General features: G+C 32.5%; 1 pseudogene across 1 annotated transcript; it reads left to right on the top strand.

Annotated features, from left to right (window-relative positions):
• The first annotated feature begins 8196 nt into the window (after positions 1-8196).
• LOC143587123 (sucrose nonfermenting 4-like protein) lies at positions 8197-15832 on the top strand (annotated as a pseudogene). Its single transcript, XR_013144823.1, has 13 exons — positions 8197-8340; positions 8430-8517; positions 8961-9149; positions 9233-9373; positions 9493-9552; positions 9755-9846; positions 9921-10025; positions 11894-12035; positions 12129-12296; positions 13113-13176; positions 13272-13341; positions 14415-14508; positions 15168-15832. The product of XR_013144823.1 is annotated as a sucrose nonfermenting 4-like protein (transcript).
• Positions 15833-16247: the final 415 nt, after the last annotated feature.

Genomic DNA, 16247 nt, shown 5'->3' with positions numbered 1-16247 from the left:
GTCAAACACCTAGAATCCATTTTCTTTTAGTAAAAGCTACTTGTTTGAAAAAAGGTAGTATAAATTATCAATTCGGGTTGTATAAAGTTTAGTTATTAATTCTGGTAAACTGGACGAGTTTGTGTGATGAGTCAAAATGAATTTGGATTAATATGGCTTTTTAAAAAATAAGTTAGGGTTAAAATGAATAATTTTTCAAAAATATAAATTATCAATTCGGTTTCTACCAAAAATGGAGTCATGTTTAAATTAGTCGCTATTGGAAAAAAGGAATCAAAATAGGTCACTCACTAAATGTTTTTATGGTGTGTAGTACCAGTGGCAATGGTTGCAGCCGCCACAATGGCTGAGATGAACATATAGTGGTGACAAGATTGGTGACGAAGGCCTCAAGATTCAACTATGGTTGAGGCGTCGATGCATGCAACGGTAATGGTGATTGTTAGAGTTGTAAATGAGTTGAGACAAGCCAACTCAACTCATTTATTCTGAGGAGTTGAAACAAATTTAATACACAAAAATGCTGGATCTAGGATTTTTTTTCTAGGGGGGGAGGGGGCGCGCTATTTTTAGACTCTCAAATTTCATTGAGTCTAATATAAGAAAAAAAAATCAGGTCGGTTCAACAGTTCGGATTAATTTGATGGTTCAATTCAAGTAAGGTTCATCACATAATAAAAATACGATAAAATAATATAAAAACTCATAGTCATAAGAATTAAGAAAAACACATAACATAAATCAAATTCAAGTAGCAAATATCAATTATCATGACAGTATAACTAATATATAATGTGCTAATTATAATTGTTCTAATGAAAAACAAGTTAACAATGTTCTAAATTTCAATTAGTAGATAACAAATATGAGTGATGCAATTTACTAATCTATAATGTTCTAATTTGTAATGCTTTAATAAAAACAAATTAACAATAATATAATTAAACCCATTTCAAAACAACAAACACTAAAAATGGTGCTATAATTTACATACAAGACAAGATTCTTCACCTTTGAAATTACATAGAGTGTTTTTCGTCTTCTTCTTCACATGAAACTGTCTTGTAATCTGCTAATATATATTTCAAGAGGAATCGTGTTCTCTTGAATAGACCATGTTAAAAAATAAATAAAAATAAAAAACCGGTATGCACCATCAAGAGGAATTGTGTTCTCTTAAATAGACCATGTTAAACAATAAATAAAACGACAAAAAAAAACGGTATGGACCAAGATTCGAACACGAGAAATCAACATCATCTTTATCTTTAACAAGATTAACAACCAATGTCTTAGCCACATCACCACTTTAATATATAGTTTGATTAGGTGGTGCACTCCAGATTTTATATATAGAGAAAGTTACACTATAATTTCAAAACTCGGGGTCCCGTGCACCCCCACCCTTCTATATAGATCCGCCCAAAAACCCCCACCAAAACCTACGATTTTGAACAAACTCAATACACAAAAACCCTTCTCCACGTGAGGCGGCCTCATGATCGAGTTATGAGCTTACCCGTTATACAACTAGATTAGAGTTGTTAGTCGCATTAGGGTTGATCACATTGGGAGATGTGTTTTCACTCATTTTTAGAGAGTTTTCTGTTATGTATCATTAAGTGGAGTTTTAAGTTTTAGCAAAGTTATGTTGTTACATGGTAAGTTATGTTATGTTTCAAGATCCATGAATGATACAACTGTTTCTATGTAGTTACATTTAGTTATGTTAAAGGTTATGGCATTTAATAGTACTCTATTGTCAATATGGACAACTAGATATAGTTATGTTAAAGGTTATGGTATTTAATAGTACTATATTGTCAATCTGGAAAGTGAGAGAACGTTTAATCATCACCGCTCATCTGTTACATACCATGATCGAACATACGGTTTGGTCGTGGTTTGTAGGGGTGAACATGGGTTGAGCATGAGTTGGCTATTGGGAGAGATGGTTTGGTTAAGGATTGGTTAACGTCGCATGTTCAAACATATTTCGGTTTATAAACCCAGTTGAGTTTTAGGTCAATTCAAAAAACAAGAAACAATTTATATGGAAGAAATGGAGTTATAAATGTAACAAAAGGTTTCATATAAATACCAAAAAATAAATGTTTGTTTTAGTGGTGGTTTAGTTCGATTTCTCACTTGCTTCGCCATTTTAGTTAATTCGTATTTCGGTTTTATATTCAAACCCTGATCCTGATCAGACCAAACTGAAATATTTGTTCTTTAAGACGGGAGCCCGACCTCTTTGGGGCCTAAACAAATAAAACCATTGAGTTTTTTCCTTCATAAACATAATAAATTATTACTTTTTACACTCATAATTATACTTAGATTTCACTATTATTTCATTTGTTGTGTCAAAATTTAAGAAACCTGATTGAATTCATCATGACGGTTCTTTATTGTTTGATAGTATCTTAAACTTAGCACGATTAATAAAACACATAATGGAGAATGGAGATTGGATATATGGCTTGTTTGCTTTAGCCACATAAAACTGTCGATCTACAATCACACATTAAGAAATCTTTGATTGAACTAGAAACCATAATTGTTCGATTATGCGCATTCGAATCGTTTTTATTTGACCCAACCAACTAACGATTGATGCGAAATTGGATTTTAATTGTTTTTCTCTTCCATAATATCATTTAGTGATATATTATTATTATTTTGAACTCTACATTTTCTCTAATTAATATCACACTTTTAAAATATTGGAGTTCCAAAAAAAAATTTGTATTGTTATATTTTATAGGATATTTGTTATATAAATGTACTTTTCATATAAATATTTTTTTATGACGCCAAACAATTTTTTAAAACGGGTTAGATCGGTCCAACCTATGAGCAAGTAAGGCGGTTAGATCAATCCAGCCTCTAATCAGTTTGGTTATGAAAGCATTGATTTAAACTTTGAAGTTCAATTCAAAACCTTGATTTGTAAATCTTGAATCACACACCAAGTTTGACTAAAAAACAAACCATCTCTTTAGGGTGGGGTAGTAAACACGAACAAGTTAAGGAATGACCATCTCTTTACGGCACCGAGGGCGAGACGATGTTCATGTTGCTCCAACTCTCACACTGTCAGGTCATCCCTTTACCTGGTTTATGTTTTGTGCTTCTTTTCCATATTGACGTCACCCTCCCGATTTACCACCACCTTTCTCTACCGTTTTAAAGCATCCACAAATAAGGACTCTGAAAAACATCAAAAAATACCCCTAGTCAGCTGCCACATCATAAAAAATACAACATTTTCTAAACCCACCGAATAAGGAATCCAAAAAACACCCAAATATATTGTCACATCATCACCACTTTTTAGACTATCAGGTGTGGATCACGATTTGCCGCTGAAATGATGACCTGGCGGGCGGTGCCGGCGGCAAACACTGCCCCAGGCATGTCAGGGTCGCCCAAAGGCAATATCTTCTGTAAATTTTCCACTACAAAAATGCCGCTCAAATCTGAGAGATGATAGAGAGATAAATATATAAAGATGAACAAGTATGATGGTTATTTGTTAAATGTTTTGAGTTTTTTTGGATGTTTCAGATTTGGAATTTTGGATCATGCATGTTTCATAGAGGAACGCGTATGGTGGTGTGAAGAAGACGATATATGGGTTGATTTTTTTTTATTTTGTTTTTCCTTTTTAAAATTTAGAGAGAGGACCCATCTGAATAGTCAAATCACAAATGTGTGTTGAAATTTGTTTGTTTATTTTCTTTTATTTTTTTTTACATTAACATATATACTTATTAGTGTAAATCAATGCTTTTACTTGATTAACTAGTAATATTTGATGTGGTATTAGTTTATTTATGTTAAATTTTAATTTAATTTTAGTTATATAAATATTATTATTATATTTAAAAAGAGAAAGAAGAGGTAAATTGGTGAATTGATAACCATTTCCTTGATATTTTGTAAGGAAGTGAAGTTAAGTGAAGTATGATGTAGTGCTGATGTGACAGTTTGAAGTGAGAAGCAAAAAGACATTCATACCATATAGCCTTACATTTTTTAATTCAAGAACCCCCACCACCATCAATCTGGCCCCACCACCTGCAAAAAAGAAACGTTTTTGATAGTTCTTGTGAAAAATCTCCGCTAAGAATGCATGCTAAAAACTACACCCACAATATATAAGAATGGTTGATGCTGACAAACACCACAAAACACCTCCAGATCACCCATCCTGTTCATTGTTTTTGTTCCTTGTCGAGGTCACACCCATCATCCTTATAGATTTATAGTATAACACCGATTATATATTTTCCTTTATAAAAACAGTACGCCAACATAATGTATTATATTAACCAACTTATGAAAAATAATCAACTTTCAAAACATGAAAATATGGGGTATCACATAAATTTATCTCATTATAGATTGGATTTTCTATTATAGGTTGTCATTATCATTCTAATAACACTCTTATGAGCATATTGCCATCACTGTATACCGGTAGAAAACATTAGTGTTTTTTTTTTAAATTACACTCCACTTCTCTCATACGACATCAACGTGGCAGAGGTGCGTATTTTAAGTTTGAAACGTGGCATCTTTCTGGTAGATGTTAATTTAATGTCATCGATTAATTAGCTTTAACTGTTTCACCAAAGTCACGCTATTATGCATGTCATTCTGTTATAAATAACCATCATCATCATTCAGAGTTCTAACTTTGTTCCTCAGGGAATCGTGATACCAAGTTATCATTAAACAATCAAATTTTTTGTTGCGTGTTTTGAAGATAATTTAACACACTTACAAAGAATTCATCGCATTCATAAAGGTGAGTATTTCTTTAAATTATGCATTTACATTTGTCTATACTAACTTGAATAATCTATTCGTTTTTCAAAATTTGTTATCTTGATTTATTTCCCTAAGCAAAATTTGGGCAGAACATACAATGCATATTCATCAATTAATCATAACCATATCTCGTATACAAATCTATATTAGATTTATCATTAAAACCACTTTGATAATTATGTAAAATCTTTTATTACTAAACTGGAAGTTAATCTTGCATTATCAAGTATTTGATTTACATAATATATATATCATGAGGTAAGAAAAAAAATTATAAAAATAATGAAAATTATTAATTAGAATCTCTAAAACCCAGCGTGAGCTCAAATAAGACAACATAATTTGACCAAAATGGGGGCAACGAAACTCTCCAAATTTGAGGAGTGCGATAGTTTAAATACAAAAAATGTCGGCGTTATACAAAAAAATAGAATCTAAGTTAGTTTGTTACAACTATTAATTAGTTTGTTACAACCATTAATTAGTTTCTTACAACTACTAATTATATTAATCATTAAGAACATATGTAATTTAACTAGCAGGGGAGATTAACGTACAAATGAAATTAACGTGTTAAACGTGAGAATCAAGTAAAGTAATTATATATACAAGTAGAATAATTATGTGATTACATCATAGAGTAATTATCATAGAGTAATTACATAATTATTTTACTTGTATATATAATTATAGTACTTGATTCTCACGTTTAACACGTTAATTTCATTTGTATTTGATCCAAACCCTTAATTTAGTAATTACTTAGAGCATTCGCATTCATTCTTTAATCTTCAAACCTATAATTATACTAAAAATCACTAAACATTTTCTCTTTTTTTCATTAAATAATATTTTTTTATACCTTATCATTATCATTTCTCTCCTCTCCACTCACAATCACTTTAAAAAATATTAAAAAGTTTAATAAGATGCTATAGAAACTTTTTAAATATATAGAAAAATCCAAACATTTTCTCTCTCATCAATTTACAACACCAATAACCAATCTATAGTCTACATTATAAAAACCACACTCACATTGGTGAATATGATGTGACATTATGAATGCTCTAAAAAAGACATTCTTGAAATTGTCTTACCGTCTAAACATGATGGCATTTACAACAAGGAATTCTGAAAACACCAAAAAAGCATACATAGTAAGTTGCCAAATAATAAAAGCTTCACTCTTTTAGACTATTCGCTATGGTGAGGGGCTTCGAAGCCCCTTCCCAGTGCCACCTCAGCGTCACATGTACACTGGGGGCTTCAAAGCTCCACCCCAAAGTTGCCCCTTTACGGTGAGAGGGCTTCGAAGCCCCTTAAGCCCCACCCCAAAGTTGCCCATCTATGGTGAGAGGGTTTCGAAGCCCCTTAACTTTTTTAACTTTTTTTTTTATAAATTTATATAAACTCTTAACTCAACCCATCACTTCACCTCAACCTCAACCTCAACCACACACCAACCTCAACCACTCTTAACTCAACCTGGCTCACTATGCACAGCACCCACCTCCAATCCGACTTTCATCTCTCACTAACCCCAACCACCACTTCTCGTCTCTAGGGTGTCCACCCTACTGTTATTGAGTTAAAAGAAGATTGAGATCGGTGCACTCTCGGAATCACAGCTGGACGGCGGAGACACGGTGGCTCCGGCGGTGTTTATTGGTGGCGCACGTGTCGGAGGGGAAGGTATTGTTGGACTCCACCTAATTTGAAGGGAGGGGGTCCACCAATATTGTTCAACCGCGCCGGCCGTTTGAACGATGGAATCCACGGCGCCCAAGGAACAACCTCGCCCCACGGCGGTGTTCCCCGCCCATCGCCCCTTGCCACCTCAGCCCACCCCGCCCCATAGCGATGAGTCTTAAAAACATCCACCACAAACACGCATCACCCTTTTTTCTAGGTTTTATCCGATAACATCTTTGAAAAAATAAACACTAAAAACGGCTCCCACAATACACAAAAACTAATAACATAGAAAACTATCAGATAACAACCTCAAAAAATATACTGTTGTGGATGCTATGATATTATTTATCAAGCATTTATGGAATTCACTTCACTCATCAGCCAAATAGTTTCTAAACTAGTATCAATTGGTACAAAGTGATGTCCCTTCCCATATGGTTGAAGGTTGAATCTCGTTATAGACGTCAATGTAGATTTATGAGTACAATTAGTAATACACGAGTTTTCCGTTGTTAAAGAAAACCTGATTTAGCAATGACTTATTTTGTTATTGTTCATATACAATGAAGTTATTTTTTTTAAACATAAAGTATAATTATAAAAAAATGCATTATCAAAATAGTATCTGATAATCAAATAAAAAATTGAAATGTAAAAGATCTTCAAATAATCTTAAGTAAAAAACTTTGTAATGATATCATAAATAAACCAAAAGTTATGTTACTTGTCACGTTCATTTGGGGGGGGGGGGTTAGTATGGGTTGAGAGCTAGCCTCAATTTTCCGGGCTAAGAGAAATAATAAACTTTGTAATGATGTCATAAATAAACCAAAAGTTATGTTACTTGTCATGTTCATAGGGGGGCAGGGTTAGACGTTTAGTATGGTTTGAGAGCTGGCCTCAATTTTATTGGTGAAGTACTTAGTGTAATTTTTTTCTTCTTCGTTTTATGTATCGGCTACCTCTATACAAATTTTTTTTATCAAACACCACCCCTCAGCTTTTCTCTCAGATCCGTCATGACGTACGTTCACATTACATAGCATGGTAGTTATAGTAAGATGAGAAGTTCTCACTGTTTGCATAAAAATATATTGTCCAACTTAAATATATGCATCTCCGAAAATTGCCAAAAAAGATAATTTATTATATGAAAATAGTTAAACTAAAAGCTTAAATGGAGTGTTAAGTTAAAGTTAAATTATATTTCACATCATAAATTAACAAATATTACAAAGGATCTAATTTAAGACTCTTTTAAGTAACTTGTGACATGAAATTAATTTGGTTTGTAAACAAGTCGAGTACGAGTTAAGGTTGGGTTGCATAAATTAACTCAACTTTTTAAAGATTCCAAACCAGGATCGGTCTGGTTAAATTAAAGAAAAACATGTTATTTATTTCCATTCATTCTCAATTACACGATCCAACAAACAAATACACAAACATTAACACGCGAATAATGATAAAAGTAATAGTGTTGGTTGTTGTACAGTAGAGCCGTTTTCTCCGGCATAGAGAAATCTAGGCGATTGATTGATTATGTTGTTGATTGATTGAACTAATAATCCTCCCACATCTACATCTACATCTACATCTACATCTACATCTACATCTACATGCATGTAATGTATCCCTTATTCAATTTCCCCTTTAGTGGACATCATCATGTGTTTTGTACAGTACCCACTTGATCAATTATCCAGCAGCAGCAGCACCTGAATTTTGGTCCACGATGGTTCATACGCACTTTATTTGGTCTCACGGAGGCAATCACGTCTTCTTGTGCGGTGATTTTACTGGGTATGTATGCTGCTCTTACTTTCATTTCATTTGGGTTTTTTTTAATTAGTTTATTTGTATATTAATTGATTGGTAATAATAATGTGAAGGTGGGTCAAGTATCAGCAGATGGTTCCGGTCGAAGGATCGCCAACGACTTTTATGACAATTTGTGATCTTCCACCTGGTCTGCACAAGGTATCATTCTATTTCAGAGTTTCATGATGAAAATTGTTTAGTATTTGTGGTAGTGGATTGTGGTTAATAAGATGAATTAGTGATGGGTTTATTGCATTATCGGCTTATCGCGCTTAACTAGTGTTTCTTTTTAATGGGTGTAGCTAATTTCGGTTGTGTCGGGTCGGCTCAAATTGTTCAGTTATGCAAATAAGTTTAGTTTATAGTTTTAAAAAGTATAAAAAGCAGAGTTTTTTTAATGAGCATTTATATAATTGTTATATTATGAATATCGACAATATGTATTAATTTGGATGAGTTTGTAAGAAAAAGTTATAAGAAAATAAGAGTTTATAACTAAAAGAAAATTAAGTTGATTTAGAGGTTAGTGAGTTAAAATAAAATAGTAAATAACTAAATTTAGAGTTTTTCTAACTTTTTTGGTGGTTAAATGTTGAATGAAGTTTAAGTTCCTGGTTGACGGAGCGTGGAGGATTGACCACCAACAAATGTTTAGTGAAGATGAGACTGGAGTCAACAACGTTATCATGGTCAAACAACCTGAGATTATGGATCTACCCTCAGTTGTTGTTAATGATGGTCAACCCGTCATGGATATTGACGGTATGGATGATCACAACCATGCTAATAATGTAAGTGTTTAGCAATTGTTTGGGATAACCCTTTCGTTAATTTCAACTATATCAGTATTTTGTATGTTTGCTTGTTTTTTTAGGCTTCATCGTCAAGCAATGCTAGTGCTCCTCGTCAAATTTTCCCGCCAGTAAGGGTTGAAGACATAGAAACGACCCGCGATCGTTTATTTCAACATCTGTCGTCTTACTCGGTTTATGAGTTGATTCCAGAATCAGGCAAGGTTTGAGTTCTTTCCCTTTCACTTATGTAATTATGTTTGTGTTTGAAGTTACCTTTTTTGCCCTTTGGTGTTATGTTCATCCTGTTTCCGATACTTTTTTTCTTTTTAATATTTTTTAGGCATTTGCGTTGGATGCTAGATTGAGTGTTGAGGAGGCCTTTCTCATTATGCATGAAGAGGTACCCATAAAAAAATATTTTTTGACATAGATCATTTTATTTAGTAAGTTAGATAAGAATAATATATTTTGTTTGTTGATACACGACCTGTTTCGACCCAAATAAAAATTTACTTATTTATAACTTGAATGTACTTATAAATGTGTAAAGTTCAAGAGTTAAAGCTATTAAAATTCATAATTCTCATTATTTTTCGTTTTAGGGCCTTGCTGTTGCGCCCCCCTTTGGGATGATGCCACTCGCCAGATTTCAGGGATGATAACCGCATCTGACTTCATTTTGATTTTAATGGAGGTATGATAATATTAATTTGGGTCCAAGGGTATTGAAGACATTTGGTTAATGATAATTTACATATCTTTTTGCAGTTACAAAGAAACCCAGCTGTGGCTGCTAATGGCATGCTTAAATTATCGTCTATCTCTTCTTGGAAACACGGAAAAGTTCATCTTCAAAGAAGGCTGTTAGTCAAAGTAACATCTTTTACACCACAAATAACAAATTCTGTGATAAATATCATAAAAAACCAACATACTTTCTCATTTATTACGAAAAAGGCCCTCAACATAATTTTCGCATTTAAAAGTCGCACATGTCAGAAATATACGAAAGTCATTGAACACAGGTTTGCCTTATTAAAGTCCCAGTTACTTGTCTAGATATTTAAAATAGTGACTCATTAATTTATATATTTGTAAAAAAAATTGATGTTGTTTTATACCAATTTGATAAAGTGGCATTTTTAATTCCTTAAACTCGTGATTTTATTTTGCAAAAATGTCAATTTATCAGAACTTTTACAAATTTAAAAGGTAGCGGGTCATTGTTTAAAATATTTTTCACATATACACGCATTCTAGAAAAGTGTAGTGACTTTAAGAAAGCAAAATGGGCTCAGGGGACTTTTTCATGTTTTCCAAGACGTGCAAACTTTTATACGCCAAAATTATGTTGAGGGACTTTTTCATAAAAAATGAGAAAGTATGCTGGTTTTTTATGATATAAATTGTTTGAATTTTTTACTAAATAAGTGTAGTTAAAAAACTTATTTACCAATTAGGTGTAGTTTGAAACTTATTTACTAAAATAGGTAATTTTTTATTTGTCTCTCTCGTATCTCCTAATCTAATTGGGTAAAACATAATTATTAGTCATTATATTGTCATTTAAGCTCTTTATTATTGCAATGCTTCATTTTACTAATTATTTTGAATATTTTTGAAGTATAGTGAGAATAATCAATATCCATATCGTTATTAGAGGAAAAAATTAATATGAACTTTGTGATGTAGCGTTGAACATTTACAACAATGCTATGAAATATGTTGCGAAAATTATTTTGATTATTAAATATTAATTTTTTAGTTGTTAGGGAATTATATGTCAACCGGTTAAATAAGGAGATAATGGATATTGTTATTTATTAATTGTTTTTTCTTTTCTTTTTTTCTTCTTTTGAACGAATGTTATGTTATGTTTTTTTCTTCCTTTTTAACTTCTATATTTCAGTTTATTATTTTTATTTATTACAACAGAGAATAACAAGTTACACAAAATTACAACTTAAATTATCAAGGTAAGAAAACACATACTAATCTACTTGCAGCTTTATAGCTTTCTAATAAACTCTTTTATCTAAGGTTTATTCAAAAAAATAATATAGTGTTTTGTTCATATTAAACTGTTCGTGTCAATCTACGAATACAGTTGTTGGTTTCTGGTTGATGCTTCGGACATAATTTGCTTCTTTTTATGTTCGAGTTCACCCATAGACATGACCTGTTCAAACTCTGAATTATTTACTAATTACTATTAAAATATAAGTTATAGTTTATTTGGTATTCAAAATAACTTTAACAACATATTTTTATATGATATAAGTTATGATTCATTAATATTACAACGAAAAAGTATAATGACTTAAAAAACATAATTACCTTTAGTTTCTAAAACTATAATATCATTGTTGAAAGTCTTCGATCAGTGCTACATTACAAACTACATAATTGTATTGATTTCTCATCGTGCTCCTTCGAAAATTCATAAAATGATTTTATATTTTAAAAATTACTATAATCAGTATAAAAACATTACATAAAAAAAGAACGTAATGACAATAATGATTAATAATTATGTTTTACCCAACTAGATTAGGAGACATGAGAGAGACAAATATAAAAATACTCATTTTGGTAAATATGTTTCAAACTACACCTAATTGGTAAATAAGTTTTCTAACTACACTTATTTAGTAAAAAACTCCAAATTGTTTACACATTGTAAAATTGTTGTATATGCTATCATTCACTTATAGTCCCCGTCCTTTTATTTTTAAGCATAGGTTGATCCCGATGAGACCCTGAATGCGATTGCATTTAACATCTTGCACAATCACGTATCATTGGTTCCCGTGATATATGTGCCAGAGGGTTCAACTCATCCAGTATTGCTTCATGTGGCATGCTTAAGTGGACTCCTAAAACGTATGGTTTGAGTTACCTGATCGTTTTTTTAAGTAAAGTTTGAAGCCTTTTGTCTTTACATGTTCTAACTTTTTCTGTGTTGTGAAAACATAGATATAAGCAATCATTTTGACAACCGTATCAGTTATTTGCCTCTTTTGCAACGATCGATTGCCGCTCTACCGATGGGTAGTTGGATCGGAGAGATAGGTGGTTCACGGAAATTACTAACTTTACTCACCAATCAACTTTTAAGTGATGCTTTGAGTGTGTTGCTAGACGGTAAGTACAAATTCTTTAGATTATATTGGTGGTCCGTGTTTGTCTGTTTGGGCTGGTTTTGGTTCAAAATTCAAACCAAACCAAAAACTGAAAATTTGGTTTTTCAGATTTTGAAAACCAGTCATTTTCGGTTATTCGATTTTCACAATGGGTTTGGTTTCGGTTTCTCGGTTATGCAAATTTGGGTCGAAATATTGGGCCATAATAGTGAATTTGGGCCTAGAATATTTTTGCTAACTAATGATTAATTGATTATTACACACTCGGGCCTAAAATTCTTGGGCTAAACCATTTATTACGGGTTTGGTTCGGTTTTTTCGGATTCGGTTTGGTTTTTTCGGTTTATGTGGGTTTGGTTCGGTTTTTTTGGGGATGACTAGATGCAAAATTAAAGTTGAATCAGAATTTCGTTTTTTTGAGAAAACATAAAACCAAACTGACGGTATTGGATTGGGTTTGGTCTGGTTTGTTTGGTTCAGTTATTTCGGTTCATGCACACCCTTGGATTACACTAGAGGTCTGGGTGACTGGTAAAAAAGTGTTATTGTTTGTACAGGTCGAAATGGGTTGGTTTGTCCTTTCTTAAAGATTTTATTAACAATAAATATGTTAATTTTGATTATTAAAAACTGTTTTAAAGATAATAATTTAATTGTTTTGGAAGTAAAACGATTTAGGAGGCTACATATGTTAGAAATTGACTTTGGGCGACTTTCAGCCCGTTTGACCTATTTGATCCGTTTGAGATTAAAGACAACCCAAATTGACATGTTCTGACCATCTGACCCGTTTGACATGTTCAACCCGTTTGTGCAGAACATATAAGCTCGGTGCCAATTGTTGATAATAAAGGAACCCTTGTTAACATTTTCTGTAGAAGGTAATTTGTTATTTAGTCTTTTGACTGTTCAAATGATTTTTTATTTATTTTGATGATTCACTGGATTTTATTTTGATTAAAACCTATGTTAACAGTGACATCACTTCATTAGCAAAAGGCAATGTATATGCGCATATCCAACTTGATCGTGCAACCATAGCTCAAGTAAGCCTTGCGCACACTTCTCTTGTAGACAATTAATATTATAGGTGGCAAAATGGGTCGGGTAACTAGTCAAAACAAATAGTTTTTAATTTGGATAAAAATAGTCTGGGCTGGGTCTGACTGCCTGATAGGGCTGTTCAAAATGGTTACGCCTTGTGGCTCGGTCAAATAAAGCTCGAAAAGAGTTAGTTCAAAACCGGCTCGTTTACAAACGAGCCGAGCTGGCTTGGTTTGTAAATGGCCCAAGCCCGAGCAAAGGTATGCTTGGTTCGTTAGACTCGTTTAGCTGGTTCGATGGCTCGCTTAAGTTAACGCCCAATTTTTGATATATGTGAATTATAAGCCAAAGTATAACCCAGCTTATAATATATATAAATTATAAATTTGGTAGTTTATTGATTATGCATTATGCGTATGTTAAAAAGATTATTATTCTTTTATATGTGTCAAAATGTGTAAAAATGTAAGATTAGTTTTTTTCAAAAAACAAACGAGCCGGCTTGAGTTTTTTACGAGCCGAGCCCGAGCTCAACGCCTCAACATTTCAGCTTGTTTAGATAAACGAGATGAGTATATATATATATGTGTGTGTGTGTGTGTGTGTGTGTGACTATGTGTAAAGTATAAAATTATTTTTGAAAAAATAAACAAGCTGGCTCGAGCTTTTTACGAGCCGAGCACGAGTTCAACATTTCATCTCATTAAGATAAACAAGCCGAGCCTGAGCCCAACCTGGATCGATTTAAATAAGCAAGCTGGATCGGCTCGTTTACAGCCCTATTGCTATCTGTTATTCTGACTTTTGTAATAGTTTGTGTCAGTTATAATTCAAAAAGGTATATATTACCAAAATAATCTTTACTTTTTTAAACTAATAAAGTGATTTATGAGCTTGTATGCATTTGAAACACTTTTGGTGGCTCTAAACCCATTCGACCCGTTTCCTTGTTAACTATTGGAGATCAAAACCCAAATCGATGAATCGAAATTGATACCTAACTAATATTATTATTAGTATTATTTTTTTAGTTTCTTCCATATTTAATAACACTGATTACATTTCCATGCTTCAGGCATTGCAACTAGTCGATAACACACATTCTAGATTTGAGACATGTACTCGCTCTGATACTTTATATCAGGTCATAAATCTTCTTTCCAATCCAGGTATGTATTTCCAAAGCATTTAGTTCAATTGCAGCTTGTGTATCTTTCATGCCGAAGCGTTTAATTGTATTCTGCCTCTTTTAATGGACAAAATGGGTGGGTTTGGTAACGGGTTTGGGTCAAAACTCGACCACTAATTCTTTTATTTGAGTCAATTCAATTTTTTTTCGAGAAAAAATAATTGTTTTTTGATAGATTAAATGTGTACTGTAGGGGGTGTTTAGGGGGTCGTGATTTGACACGAATTTTTGTGGGTTGGCATGATTGCATGAACATGACCCGTTCAGCTTGAAATTTTAATTTACTTGAAAATTTTCTTTTTGCATATTAATGCTCTAAAGTTACAGATTTACAACCAAAAATACAAATGGATACTAAATAATTATGTTTGAACTATAACACTTGTTGCTCATTTTTATCTTTTAAATTTTGGCCTAAATATCCAATCAGTTTATAACATAGTAATATATGCTTAAATTTTGTCCATAAAAAATACATGCTAGACAACTTTCAACACATTGACCCATTAAACACGTTTCCTTTTTGCTAAGTTTTGTTTATTTACGCATTTGACACGTTAGAGATATAACAAAACCTGACCCCCGTGGTCAAGATTGCCATCCGCTAGTATTTGCTAAATATTTTTAATATTGCAACAGGGGTGCGGTGTGTAGTGGTGGTTGAAGGTGCGACCCAGCGCGTATTAGGGTTGATCACATTGAGAGACGTGTTTTCTCTCATGTTTAGAGCTTTCCCTTAAGTTTTCTATTATGTATCATTTAGTGAAGTTTTTAGCAAAGTTATGTTGTTATATGGTAATTGGTAAGTTATCTTTCAAGAACCATGAATAACACAATTGTTTCTATGTAGTTGCTAGTTACATTTAGTTATGTTAAAGGTTATGGTATTTAATGGTACTCTATTGTCAATCTAGAAAAGTAGATAAATAACATTTAGTTAATCTTGACCGCTCATTTGTAAGTTATATACCAAAATCGAACGTACGGTTTGGTGTTTGTAGGGGTGAACATGGATTCGCTGGTTTGTAGGGGTGAGCATGGCTTGACTATTGGGAGAGACGGTTCGGTTAAGGATTGGTTAACGTCTATCCAAGCCTATTTTGGTTTATAGGGTTATAACATATAAATGCAACACAAAAACTTCACATATAAATAACGAAAAAAATAAATGTTTGTTCAATTTCTCTCTTGCTTCGTCTTTCTAGTTAATTTGAGTTTCAGTTTTATTTTATTCAAACCTATTCCTATTCAGTTCAAACTGAAATTATTTTGTTCTTTAAGACTAAAGAGGCCGACCTCTTTGAGGCCTAAATAAAATAAAACATTTTGAGTATTTTTTTTCTTCATAAACATAATAATTTCTTATTTTCACACGTAATTATATTCAGATTTCACTATTCTTTTCATTTTTCCGTGTAACTTTTGAGAACCCCCAATTTTTCATAAGGATCTTTTTTTGTTTTGTTATGCGCTTATGCTAATTGGACACATCAAAATACGGGCAAAAGTTATTGAGATAATTGGATTCATCGAGACAGCTAAATGACGATTCCTTATTATCTTAGATGGAGTACTTTAATTTAAACATAGTTAAAAAAACATAATGGAGAATGAAGATGGAACACATGGCTTGTTTAGACACATAAAACTTTTGATCTACAAATCACACATTGAAGAAGTGGAGGAAGCATCATGCTCATGTTATTCTCCAACCCAACA

This window comes from Bidens hawaiensis, unplaced genomic scaffold (assembly GCF_021521415.1).
Source record: "Bidens hawaiensis isolate Kalapana, Puna unplaced genomic scaffold, B.hawaiensis_p1.1 tig00035151_1, whole genome shotgun sequence".
NCBI lineage: Eukaryota > Viridiplantae > Streptophyta > Magnoliopsida > Asterales > Asteraceae > Bidens > Bidens hawaiensis.
This window is presented reverse-complemented; position numbering and strand designations above follow the sequence as displayed.